Source organism: Schistocerca piceifrons, chromosome X (genome assembly GCF_021461385.2).
Source record: "Schistocerca piceifrons isolate TAMUIC-IGC-003096 chromosome X, iqSchPice1.1, whole genome shotgun sequence".
NCBI classification, from domain to species: domain Eukaryota; kingdom Metazoa; phylum Arthropoda; class Insecta; order Orthoptera; family Acrididae; genus Schistocerca; species Schistocerca piceifrons.
In genome coordinates this window covers 259,188,461-259,202,322 of record NC_060149.1, presented here as the reverse complement: position 1 = coordinate 259,202,322, position 13,862 = coordinate 259,188,461, and the positions used below count along the sequence as shown (strand labels likewise).

General features: G+C 43.8%; 1 protein-coding gene across 3 annotated transcripts in view; it reads left to right on the top strand.

Annotated features, from left to right (window-relative positions):
• The window catches only part of LOC124722049 (serine proteinase stubble), a 230,948-nt gene that overhangs the window by 130,640 nt on the left and 86,446 nt on the right, over window positions 1–13,862 (top strand). Inside the window, exon 1 of one of the 3 annotated variants that reach the window (XM_047247241.1) lies at window positions 12,560–12,667. The exons of the other annotated variants lie outside the window; for them this stretch is intronic. The gene's annotated coding sequence lies outside the window, so the exon portion shown is untranslated. Of the gene's footprint in view, window positions 1–12,559; window positions 12,668–13,862 lie in introns of those variants that run through there. 3 annotated transcript variants of the gene reach the window in all.

Below are 13,862 nucleotides of genomic sequence, written 5' to 3'. Positions count from 1 at the left end.
TATGAGTCACGTAGTTACGAAGGACATTGGACAAAAATATCAGGCTATTCCACTGTTTATCGTGAAAAAAGAAGTGAAAATTAATGCAAGATTTTAATGTTCAGACCAAATAAATATGGGACCAGTGGCCAATAGCAGTTCAACAAATGGTTCAAATGGCTCTGAGCACTATGGGACTCAACTGCTGTGGTCATAAGTCCCCTAGAACTTAGAACTACTTAAACCTAACTAACCTAAGGACATCACACACATCCATGCCCGAGGCAGGATTCGAACCTGCGACCGTAGCGGTCGTGCGGTTCCAGACTGTAGCGCCTTTAACCACTCGGCCACTCCGGCCGGCGTAGCAGTTCAATAGGTAGTCTCGGATCGTAAAGGCGCTTCATGGAAACTTACAAATAGTTCATTTCTCAGTGAAGTAAGAATTTTGTTCTATGATACGGCAATATTAGTGTCATCTATTGTCAATCAGTAGTTTGTTGAGGTTACAATAAGCAGTATGTATACTGCTAACAGAACGACAATACAATCATATTTTTACTGCTAAACAGTCGCCATGTTGTACTAGGGTACAAATTTGGTCAATTTTGAGATGAATTCCGTATTACAAAATGTGCGGGTGTAAAAGTCGTCATTTTTCGGAGAGGACCTCTTTCTGGGAATGCATAGTTCTGGCGCTGAAGGGTGTCACCGTTTCAGAACGATGGCGTCGAAGTTTCTTCGTATTGTGTTTGACATGCTAATTAGTTATGCAGCCCATTAGCCGTTAGTTTAAAGTGGACGCATGGGCTCACCTGCGAACCCTTAGAGTAAGAGCAGGACGGTAATGCTATCATTTTCAAGACGGAACCCATGTTCAGAAATTTCATAGTTTGTGCGCTTTGGAGTGCGAAAGTTAGACAACAATTCGGATATGGTGATGGGACAAGTTTCCGAACTTGCACAAAACTCGTATTTGGACAGACGACTATCCGCGTACGTCACTGGTTAGAAGTAGCACTGCGAGTGCATAGTCTGGGATCATTTGTGATCACATCACTATGCCGCATCTAATACCTAACCAGGTATTACGAACTGTCAGTGCATTCAGAACATGTAAAATCAAGATGATAAAGACCATTCAAGTAATCAGATTCAACAAAAACTGCCTTTTGTCTGAAGTAATACCGAACTCCATTAAAATTAATGTTAGCACCCACACAAAGTGAACCAAAATAGCAAAGTCAAAATGTTAAATTGTTCGGTTAAAAACCTAATACCAATTAGATTAACTACCGGATTTCTCTCAGAGCTGTGCTTCCTACCCTACTGGATGAGGTGATACTAAGGGTTTGAGGGTTTGTCAGATAGTGTGGCTGCAAAACGAAGGAGTTTTGGCTATAGGGATTCAAATGTGCAGCTCCACGTGGAGTTACATTTTCAAAAGGATGGATTGTTGGGTGGGGAACTGAACTATGGCCACCACAGTTACCTTTAGTAACATTTGGAATTGCGTACGCATAAAAATCTTCATGCACGTTATACACAGGGTGTGTCAAAAAATTATTTTTATCTTAATAGATTCAAAATACCAGTAAAGGAAAACGTTTTCTGAATTCTCCTAGCACAATTAAAAGTGATCAGAGGCACAAACATTCATCGATACACATTATTTGAGGAGGGAAAAATATTTTCATAACCTACAGTACTGGCAAACAACTTCAACATTGAGTATCCTGTGGGAAGAAATGACGTTACTTTAGCGTCTCTGAAATTAATCAGTGAGTCGTTTTCGCTGGTCGTTGGCTGTTATTTGTAGAACATCGTAATGTATGTCTGCTCTTTCGCTGATCCTCCAGTCCGTTCAAACATACAGCAGACTGAATTATTTATTCCCCCATTTAGTATGTAGTCATATAGGAATGGTATTCGATTTGAACTGTCATCAAGCAATGGACTAGAAATCCTGCGTTGGTTTCGCTTGCCGAGAAGCTGTTCTGCTATAGTCGATAGGTGACAGCATTGCTATTTGCAGTGCTACCTAACTGTAAAAACCCGCTCGCACTCTAGTAACGATATGGCTACTGCAGGAGTGGTGGCCACACTCTTTCTAAATAATCTCTCTAGACGCGCGGTGTACATCTAATACGCGACAAATAGCCAAAACATTATGTGCATCTACTTAGTAGCGTGTTGGTCTACGTTTGAAACGCATTATAGCTGTGGTAATTCTGCGCGTCATGAATTCGACAAGACCTTGGTAGGTTTCCGGAGGTATATGGTACCAGATATCCATGCACAGATCACATAATTCCCGTAAGTTAGGGACTATTGCTTTATATGCGCGGTGCGAGGAGCTGGCACCTGATACCGACCCAGCTGCATCCATCGGGTAGATATGTGGCAAATTTAGAGGCCAAGACGGCAACAGGAGTTCACTGTCATGCTCCTCAAACCACTGTAGCACGATTTTGGCCTTGTGACACGGAAAGTCGTCCCGATTGAAGGTGCCACCACCTCGGAGTAGATATCAAGCTGAAGAGTTCAGGTGGCCCGCAATAACGTTCGCGTATCTCACAGTTGTCATTGTGTTTTCGATTTGAACCACAGGTGCCATGGAAGCACTGATGAATGTCCCCCATAGTGTAATACTGCCCACATCGTCATGAGTGCGTGGTGTGGAGCATATTTCGAGCAGTCGTTTGCCTGGATGAGACCTTCCCGGACACGACCATCGACCTGATGTAACAACGAACGTGATTCATTCTACCTCACGATACGTTTCCATTTATATACGGTCCAGTCTCGATGGTCCCGTGCACTCAACAGTCGTAATTGACGATGTCGTTGAGTCAGTACGGGAACAAGTAGCGGTAGTCTGAGGAACCTCATGTTCAATAATGTGTTTGAACGGTGTGCTTTGAAACATTTGCGCCTGCTGCAACATTGTCCTCTGTCTTCAGATCTGCTTCAGATCGCCGTGTGGATCGTCCAGTCCTTTATCACCTACTCGTGGTTTCACCGTTCTTCAACCAATTTTTTTTTCATAGATGTTCTCAACAGTAGCACGGGAACAGCTGACTATCTTCGCCATTTCCGAGATGATCCTTCCCAGTCGCTGAGCCATAACAATCTGCCCTTTGTCAGAGACGTTTATGTGAGTGCATTTCTCTATTTGCGACCTGGATCTGGATACTCGCTAGAATGGTTCTTCATTTGCCGACCGCTGAGGCCGAGCGGTTCTAGGCGATTCAGTCTGGAACCGCGCGACCACGATGGTCGCAGGTTCGAATCCTGCCTCGGGCTTGGATGTGTGTGATATCCTTAGGTTAGTTAGGTTTAATAGTTCTGAGTTCTAGGGGACTGATGATCTCAGATGTTAAGACTCATAGTGCTCAGAGCCAGTTGAACCATTTTTGATTCCCCATTTGTCTCTGTTCCGCGCACATACTTTCCTCATCGCGTCAAATGCTTAAACCCCACCAGGCGGAATTCACTTTTACAATGGGCAGGAGTAATAATGTTTTTCATACGCTTGCATCAAATACTGTAAGTGCCGTTATAATTGGGCAGTTTCTATTTTGCAGCCAAACTATGCATATCTGGAGGGTTGTCACCTAAAGATGACCAGTTTTCCATGATGTGCTACATAACAAGTGCTGTCAGTGTATTTTTGATTCAAACTTTAAGTGTCGTCGATTCATGAACCCCTCATGGAATTAAAATTTTTATGTTCAAAATTGCATAAGATCAGCAGTGAATATTTCACTCCGCAGTGGAGTGAGCGCTTGTTGAAATTTCCAAATCAGATACCTCCTGACAGATTAAAACTGTATGCTGGAGCGGGACCTTGTCTTTCGCGGGCATTACTTGCAGACCTGGATAGCTCAATTGGCAAGAGCATTGCCCATGAAAGGTAAGATCTCGATCAGAATTCCTGTCCGACTCATAGTCGTAATCTATTAGGTTATTTCTACGTTTTTAGTTTTGAAAAAGAATAAAGAAATTTCTGCCTTTCATGTACTTCGTAAATTTAAGTACACAGCATCACGTGCTGTGACATAGGCCCCGCGGCCTGTCTTTCTCGTGGGCCTCGCTATGAACGCATGAAGAGTTAGTTACAAACAATGAGTTTTTACATGCCTGTTTCTGAGAATATCTGTATCTGAGACAGATAGAACGAGGGGATAAGTATCTCAAACGTTGTTGCTGCGGTCTTCAGTCTGAAGACTGGTTTGACGCAGCTCTCCACGCTACTCTGTTCTGTGCAAGCCTGTTCATCTCTGCATAATTACTGCAACCTGGAGCCATTTGAACCTCCTTACTGTAATCATCTCCTGGTCTCCCTTTAAAATTTTTACGCTCACACTTCCCTCCAATAGAAAACTGACAATTTCTTGATGCCTCGGAATGTATGCTATAAACCGATCCCTTCTTTTAGTCAAATTGAGCCATAATTTCTTTTCTCTTCAGTTCTATTCAGTATCTCCTCATTATGTACGCCATATAACCAGCTAATCTTAATTATTCTTCTGTAGCACTAAGGTAGAGATCTGGACTCACATTCCGGAGGACGACGGTTCAAATCGGCGTCCAGACATCCAGGTTTAGGACTTCCGCGATTTCTCTAAATCGCTTAATGCAAATACTGCGATGGTTCCTTTGAAAGAGCACGAACTTCTTTCCCATGGCTTCCTCAATCCGAGCTTGTGCTCCGTCTCAAATGATCTCGTTGTTGACGAGAAGTTAAAAACTAATTTTTTTTCCTTTCTTTCACTGTAGCATCACATTTCGAAAGCTTATATTCTTTTCTTGTCTGGAATGCTCATCGTCTACGTTTTACTTCCGTATATCGCTACACTACAGGCAAATACCTTCAGGAAAGACTTCCTAACACTAAAATCTATATTCGATGCTAATAAATTACCCTTTTTCAGAAACGCTTTTTTTACCGTTGACAGTCTACATTTTATATCCTCTCTACTTCGGCCATTATCAGTTATATTGCCGCCTAAACAGCGAAACACATCTACTACTTTAAGAGTTTCGTTTCCTAATCTAATTCCCTCAGCATCACCTGATTTAATTCATATACATTCCATTATCCTTGTCGCTTTTGTTTATGTTCATCTTATATCCTCCATTCAAGACACTGTCCATTCCGTTCAGCTGCATTTCCAAGTCCTTTGCTGTCTCTGACAGATTTACAATGTCATCAGTAAACCTCATCCTCCTGGACGTAAATTCCTACTTCAATTTTTTCTTTGTTTTCCTTTACTGCTTTATCAATGTTGTTGTTGTGGTCTTCAGTCCAAAGACTGGTTTGAAACAGCTCTTCTTGCTACTCTATGCTGTGCAAGTTTCTTTATCTCCGAGTAACTACTACAACCTACACCCTTCTGAACCTGCTTAGTGTATTCACGCCTTGGTCTCCCTCTACGATTTTTACCTTCTGCGCTTCCCTCCAATACTAAATTGATGATCTCTTGATGCCTCAGAATGTGTCCTACCAACCGATCCCTTCTTCTAGTCAAGTTGCGCCACAAATTCCTCTTCTCCCCAATTCTGTTCAGTACCTCCTCATTAGTTACGTGATCTATTCATCTAATCTTCAGCATTGTTCGGTGGCACCACATTTCGAAAACTTCTATTCTCTTCTTGCCCAAACTATTTACCGTCCATGTTTCACTTGCACACATAGCTACACTCCATGCAAGTACTTTCAGAAAAGGCTTCCTGACACTTAAATCTATACTCGATGTTTACAAACTTCTCTTCTTCAGAAACGCTTCCCTTCCCATAGCCAGTCTACATTTTATATCCCCTCTACTTCGACCATCATCAGTTATTTTGCTTCCCAAATAGCAAAACTCATCTACTACTTTAAGTTTCTCATATCCTAATTCCCTCAGCATCACGTAATTTAATTCGACTACATTCCGTTATCCTCGTATTGCTTTTGTTGATGTTCATCTTACATCCTCCTTTCAAGACGCTGTCCATTCCGTTCAGCTTCTCTTCCAGGTCCTTTGCTGTCTCTGACAGAATTACAATGTCATCGGCAAACCCCAAAGTTTTTTTTTTCTTCTCCATGGATTTTGAGTCCTACTCGATATTTTTCTTTTGTTTTCTTTACTGCTTGCTCAGTAACACTGTTCAGTCACATTAATGTTACCACCTGTCAACAGCCTGAATAACCACATTTTGCAGCGCTGTCTGCTGAGAGATGTGCAGAAAGAAAGTCAGTGAGGTGACGGAAGGTACCGACAAGGATGTGGAACACGCCCGCGCCAATGCCGTGGTCAGCTGCGCTATGTTTCTCGGTTAAGGAGCCATGGTGCAAACAGCCCGATCGGGGTGGGACCACAGATTTTCGACTGTATTTATATTTGGGAAGTCTGGTCTCCAGGGAGTACGGTATACTCGCTCTGGCGCTCACTGAACCACGCACGTAAACTGCGAGCTGTGTGACACGTTGCACTGTGCTCCTGGCAGTTACCGAGGGAAAGCAAATTGCATGTAGGGGTGGACATAGTCCCAGAGGATAATGCATGCTTGACTTGATCCATTTTGCCTTCCAGAATGACGAGATCACCCAGGGAATGCGCCGGCCTAAGTGGCCGCGCGGTTCTGGCACTGCAGTCTGGAACCGCGAGACCGCTACGGTCGCAGATTCGAATCCTGCCTCGTGTATGGATGTGTGTGATGTCCTTAGGTTAGTTAAGTTTAACTAGTTCTAAGTTCTAGGGGACTAATGACCTCAGCAGTTGAATCCCATAGTGCTCAGAGCCATTTGAACCATTTTTGAACCAGGGAATGCCACGAAAACATTCCCGCCGGCCGCTGTGGCCGAGCGGTTCTAGGCGCTTCAGTCTGGAACCGCGAGACCGCTACGGTCGCAGGTTCGAATCCTGCCTCTGGCATGGATGTGTGTGATGTCCTTAGGTTAGTTAGGTTCAAGTAGTTCTAAGTTCTAGGGGACTGATGACCTGAGATGTTAAGTCCCATAGTGCTCAGAGCCATTTGGACCTGCTTCGGGCGTGGATGTGTGTGTGATGTCCTTAGGCTAGTTAGGTTTAATTAGTTCTAAGTCTAGGAGACTGATGATCTCAGATGTTAAGTCCCATAGCGCTCAGAGCCATTTGAACCATATGAAAACATTCCCTAAACCATAACGCTCCCTCCTCCGGCCTGGACCTTTCCGACGATTGTTGCAGTGTGTTTGCTTTCAGTCCGATGGAGCATCAAACGTGATTCATCTGGAAAAGCCACTTGTCGGCACTCAGTGATCGTCCAGACATGGTATTGGCGTGATAATTCCAGCCATCGTCACCGATGAACAGCAGTCGGCATGGGTGCATGATCCAGGCGCCTACTGCGGTGGGCCATACGCGGCCACGTCCGCTGAACAGTCGTTGTGGAGACACTTTTGGTAGTACCTTGGTTCGTCTGGGCAGTCAGATGCTCAATAGTTGCACGTTTGTCCACATCTCTGCAGCCGTCGTTACTGCTGTCATCTATGGCTCGTGATGCACCGCAATTGCCCTGGCACCGGTTTTGGATAGCACTATTTTGCTGTGGACGGTATACTTTAAGATCAGTGGCATGCGAAGAGTTTACAAACTTAGCCGTTTCGGAAATGCTTCCATCTTTGTCCCGAATGATCATGCCCTTGTGGATGTCAGATAAATCGCTCTGGTTCCGCATTACGACAACGTCTGCACTGTTTTCCGCGCCCCCTGCCCCACTCCCCCCGACATGCTTTATGTACCATCCACTGCTATTGATGCCACCTGCCGTCTGCGAAGGGTTATTACACGAAGACGTCGAACATAGGCGTTGGTCACATAAATTAGACTGGACCGTGTGTATTCGATACTAACAAATCCCTCTTTTTCAGAAATGTTTGTTTGCTATAGCCAATCTGCATTTTACATCCTCTCTACGTCCGCCCCCGATAGCTGAGTAGTTTGCTGTACAGTTGGTGCAGTGGGTAGAGTTTTGCCGGCTCGGTAGCTTAGCGTGTTCGGTCAGAGGGTCACCTGCCCTCTGTAATAAAAAAACTGAGTTAATGGACCAACGATGCACTTGAACAAGCGTCATGGGACGTCCGCCCCGAACAAATACAACGAAGATTGCGAACAAAATGAGATCATCCAAAGAGGGGAAAAAAGACGGTAGAGCACAAAAAAGTGGTCAGAGTGACAGAATGTCAATCCTAAGGGCCCGGGTTCGATTCCCGGCTGGATCGGAGATTTTCTCCTCTGACGGACTGAGTGTTGTGTTGCCTTAATCATCATCATTTCATCCCCATCGACGCGCAAGTCGCCAAAGTGGCGTCAAATCGAAAGACTTGCACCCGGCGAACGGTCTACCCGACGGGAAGCCCTAGTCACACGACATTTACATTTTATTCCTCTCTACTGCGGCCGTCATCAGCTTTTTTGCTTTAATAATAGCAAAACTCATCTACTACTTTTACTGTCCCATTTCTCAGTCTAATACCTTCAACACTGCTTGATTTTTTTCGAAACCACCGCAAATACTGAATTACACTGCACATCTTGCATAAGCACCATTAAAGCGACCCGAAAGAAACTGTTACCTTACGAATTTGTTTTGGGCTGCTGCCGTCAGCGTCACTTTAATTTTCCACACTAGCTATTCAGGTTCCTTAAACTACACATTGATTATGTTAGGGCGCCATCGAAGTTAAACAAAGATAAGCTCTCACGACTTTAGTTTCGCATTGATGAGTGAAGCACATTGTTTTCTTCTGTCCTGCTGCTTCATGTACTGAAATATCAAGACGACTATTGAATTGTGATTTCCAAAAGTTGAACGTCTACTGTAATTTGATGTGCGCTACACTGAAAGAGAGGAAGGTGAGCCGGAGTATGATTAATGAGCTGTGGTTTGCTGGGCCGGACAACCTAGCTGCGGTTTTTAGGAAGTCTCACATTGTCATTCTGACAAATTCTGCGCTGTGTCACCATTAACACATCGGAAACGCGATTCATATCATTTAAAATGCAAGAACAATCACCCGCAGAGAGTCATATCATGATGAAGGAGCCGCTACTTTAATTCGGTTCCTACCGACTATAAATTCTTTACACTTAAATGAATTAGATGTATGTAAGATATAGCGGTCATCTGTTTTGCTGCCCTTCGCAAATATATACTAAACGGAACACAAGGTTTCAAAAGCAGATTTAACTATTCTTCCCATTCCGACGAATTGCAGACATGAAAAGACTAATATTGCACTACAGTAATCCATAGTCATGTTCAGAACCGTGAAAATTAATCCGTGGCTACTGCGCTCGTGAAGACAATGTCATATCATCAGCAACATTGATGGGATTACTAATATACCGCCAGGCATCGCTTCTGGCTTCAGTAGGGTCTTAGATGCCTTGTCTACCGCTAGGGAACACGTTTGTCTACAGATTTCGTAAGCTTTTCTCCTATGTGTTTATCGTGTGTAGCACGGCTGCATAGTGTAAATTTAATGAAAGCGCGGGGAATCAATCCACTTTTCGTATGAATTGTAGGTGCGGTACTGGTCGCTTCTCGATTATCCAACATCTATGTCACTGGCGGTTAACCGGAATACTGAAGTCGAAAATGAGCTATCACTTCCCCATGTCAGAAGCCACAAGCGAACTGACAGGCTCGCAATAGTTACGTGAAAACGCTCCTAGACATAAAGAGGTGCTCAATTTTCACTGTCGTGTAAGGATACCTGGATCAGAGCAAAAGCAAAGCTCAATATCATGAAAATATGACACATTACAATTTCCGTGTATGAGGTTGAACGCCCGCATAAGCCTAGGGAAACATGAATATATGAACTATAACAAATTAGTCTTTCGTTATTCCTTTCTTTCATTCTCCACACCTACAAAGTGTTGGTTCAGCTTACCCTTTCAAATGCAAATTGAACCTGACCATTCAATCTCTCAAAAGTCTGATATTCTCTTCAAACCCATAAGCGTCACGTACTCCGAACAATTTCACCATACATTTTCTTATCAATCAAATTTCGAATCGATTCGCTCTGTTTCCTATTCAGGTAATCTGCAGCAACTATACCATCGCATTCCCCCAATCCTGCGTACGGATACATGTTCCCTCCTAAAGTAATTTGAAGAGACTCTCCTTCTCATACGACGAACCAGCATTGATATCTATCCTTACTATAAGAGATAACGTACGCAGTCATATTTCTATTGCTTTCTTTTCGTTTTCTTTCCTCTTGAAAACCACGGTCAGGTAACCACCTCAGGATCACAAACCATCCCTTTTCTAAATCACATTGTCTCAGCGCAACTACAACGTGTTTAGTGCAGTGCTTCATTAACCATCTTCAACGATCCGACAGTGTTCTCTGTAATTAGTCTTTGTTTCTGGATCCCTTTTACTGAAAAGAGACAAGTCGTGCTGTTGCCAGTTCACAGTTGTTACAAGGAGATAATGAAGTGATGAAGGAGACAAACTTTTCTTTGTGCTCAACGTCCCTTCAACATCAAATTACTGGGCAAAATCGCGTTAAAGAATTTTGCCACGAGACATGGAAACAGAAAATATTGTAACAATTACAGAGGTATCTCTTTAATCAGCATTGTGGGTAAAATATTCTCAGGTATTGTTGAAAGGAAAGTGCGATTGTTGGTTGAGGACAAATTGGATGAAAATCAGTGTGGGTTTAGGCCTCTTAGAGGTTGTCGGGACCAGATCTTTAGCTTACGGCAAATAATGGAGAAGTGTTACGAGTGGAGCAGAGAATTGTATCTATGCTTTATAGATCTAGAAAAGGCATATGACTGGGTTCCTAGGAGGAAGTTATTGTCTATTCTACGAGATTATGGAATAGGAGGCAAACTTTTGCAAGCAATTAAAGGTCTTTACATAGAGAGTCAGCCAGCAGTTAGAGTTGACGGTAAATTGAGTTCATGGTTCAGAGTAGTTTCAGGGGTAAGACAAGGCTGCAACCTGTCTCCACTGTTGTTCATGTTATTTATGGGTCATATGTTGAAAACAATAGACTGGCTGGGTGAGATTAAGATATGTGAACACAAAATAAGCAGTCTCGCATATGCGGATGACTTAGTTGTGATGGCAGATTCGATTGAAAGTTTGCAAAGTAATATTTCAGACCTAGATCAGAAATGTAAGGACTATGGTACGAAGATTAGCATCTCCAAAATGAAAGTAATGTCAGCGGGAAAGAAATATAAACGGATTGAGTGCCAAATAGGAGGAACAAAGTTTGAACAGGTGGACGGTTTCAAGTGCTTAGGATGCATATTCTCACAGGATGGCAACATAGTGAAAGAACTGGAAGCGAGGTGTAGCAAAGTTAATGCAGTGAGCGCTCAGCTACGATCTATTCTCTTCTGCAAGAAGGAAGCCAGTACCAAGACTAAGTTATCTGTGCACCGTTCAATCTTTCGACCAACTTTGTTGTATGGGAGCGAAAGCTGGGTGGATTCAGGTTACCTTATCAATAAGGTTGAGGTGGAAATTAGCTAGGATGATTGCACGTACTAGTAGATGGGAACAATGGCAGGAGGGTGTCCACAATGAGGAAATCAAAGAGAAACTGGGAATGAACTCTGCAGATGTAGCAGCCAGGGCGAACAGGCTTAGATGGTGGGGTCATGTTACACGCATGGGAGAAGCAAGGTTACCCAAAAGACTCATGGGTTCAGCAGTAGAGGGTAGGAGGAGTCGGGGCAGACCAAGGAGAAGGTACCTGGATTCGGTTAAGAATGATTTTGAAGTAATAGGCTTAACATCAGAAGAGGCACCAATGTTAGCACTGAATAGGGGATCATGGAGGAATTTTATAAGGGGGACTATGCTCCAGACTGAACACTGAAAGGCATAATCAGTCTTAAATGATGATGATGATGATGACTATTTGAGAAACTACGTAAAACTTTCATTAAGGTGAACATCAGCACTCTTCCCAAATATGGATATGATGTTTTAGCGTGGCCTTCGCAAGCACTTATCTATGTCAGAAGAATATTAATTTCTAGATGCGTTTTCTTTTAGGCACTATTCATTTATTGGAGTCTCTCAGTTTCGTGGAAGGGCAGAGATATGGCGAACGCTAAGCAGAGGGCAGCACCGTGATGACAGCAGGATTTTCGCTGCCCTCGGCCAGAGACCGGCAGAAGGTTGGGAGCGCTCGCTTGGCGGCAGAAGAGGCCTGGAGCGAGTTTCTGATGTGAGAAACGTGTACGACTCTGCGAAGATGCGAGGAAGAAAAAGTTGTGACATTCCTACCGACCGGTTTGTGCACAGCAACCAGCGCCAGAACTATTTACTGCGAGGAAAAATGGGGAGCAGTGCGAAATCAGTTTCCCGTGAATACCTCGTCCACGCAGAAGACTCGGAAATGGACGTGCAGCTACACGTGAAGAACCGGTGGGAGGTTGGTGAACCGCGCCAGCAGCGGTGCCGTTACCAGGATTTTCAACTGACGACGGGCTGGACGCTAAAGTTGTTCAGCTGCCCGCCACCGCCTGCTGGTGCTTCTCCGCGACGCTGCACGAGGTGTTCGCAGCGAGTCCTGCTCCGGACTATGTGCACTCTACAAGCAGGTTTTTGACGTGAAACGTTTGCGCATACGAATTAGAGCATACGGACAGAAAATCCGATAGTGCGAAATGAGGTAAGTGGTCAACGCTTGGTGCCAACAGTATATAAATGACGCTCAATGTAAACAAATTATTTACCTGAATAGATAAAAAAATCTACTCACCAAGCGGCGGCAGATCACACACATAAAAGACTGTTGTGATAGGCAAGCTTTCGGAGCCAGTGGCTCCTTCTTCAGGAAGAAGGGTTGAAGAGGAAGGAAGAAGGGTGAAGGAAAAGGACTGGAGAGGGTTAGATTTTAGGAAAGTCACCCAGAACCGCGGGACAGGGAAAACTTACCGTACGGGATGAGAAGGAAAGACTGATTATGTAAATGTAAACAAATTTAGATTAAGCGTGTGAACAGGATTAACCGGTGGTCGTCAAACTGCCCCCCGCGGACCATATTGGGCCCGAATCAAGTACTATGTTGTTTGCGGCCCACGGTTGTCGTCGTTTTTTTATAACAACATGTATTTAACAACTAACTAACCTCCATCCGGACAGTCCTTGACGAAGTGCGTGTCACCCTCAACTTATATGCGCCATTGGATGGGAATATAGAGGTGCTTGTGATCAGCACACCACACTTCCAGATTTGTCAGTTCGTAAGCTAATGTCGCGATTCTCAGTCAGTTAACTCCTCTATTTGCCTCAAAAGGGTTTAGAGCACCCCGCTTCCCAACAGCGCTCGGTATACCCGAACGGTCATCCATCCAGATGTTAGCCAAGCCCAACAGCACTTTAACTACGGTTATTTGACGGAAACAGGTGTTAACACTGCGGTAAGGCCGTTGGCATCTAGCAACTAACGTCAGCTAACGTTAAGATCTTCAAAACTATGCATTTTTTACGCTCAGTAACAAAGAAAAACATTTAGAGAGCCCTTAATATCTTTAGATGAACTTAATTTTAAATGACGTTGAAGAATTCTGCCGTGAGCTAATGTAAAGTTGGCAGCTTACCTCAGGGGCATATGAGTATGTAGTACGGCCATTGTGGGGTCGGAAGATGTAAGAGAGGGGATGTTTTATTCTTTGTCATCCAATACTGATAACTACGGGCGTGCGCGACTCGTATCGATCAGCTGCTATGGTATACATTTTGACATGGAAGTAACATGGATCCGTCATTGCTCTTTACAGAGACAGTCATTTTCAAATGCGGTAATTATTTGTAGCAAGGGACATAAATTAATTAAGGCTGTCGTAATACAAAACACTCAGTAT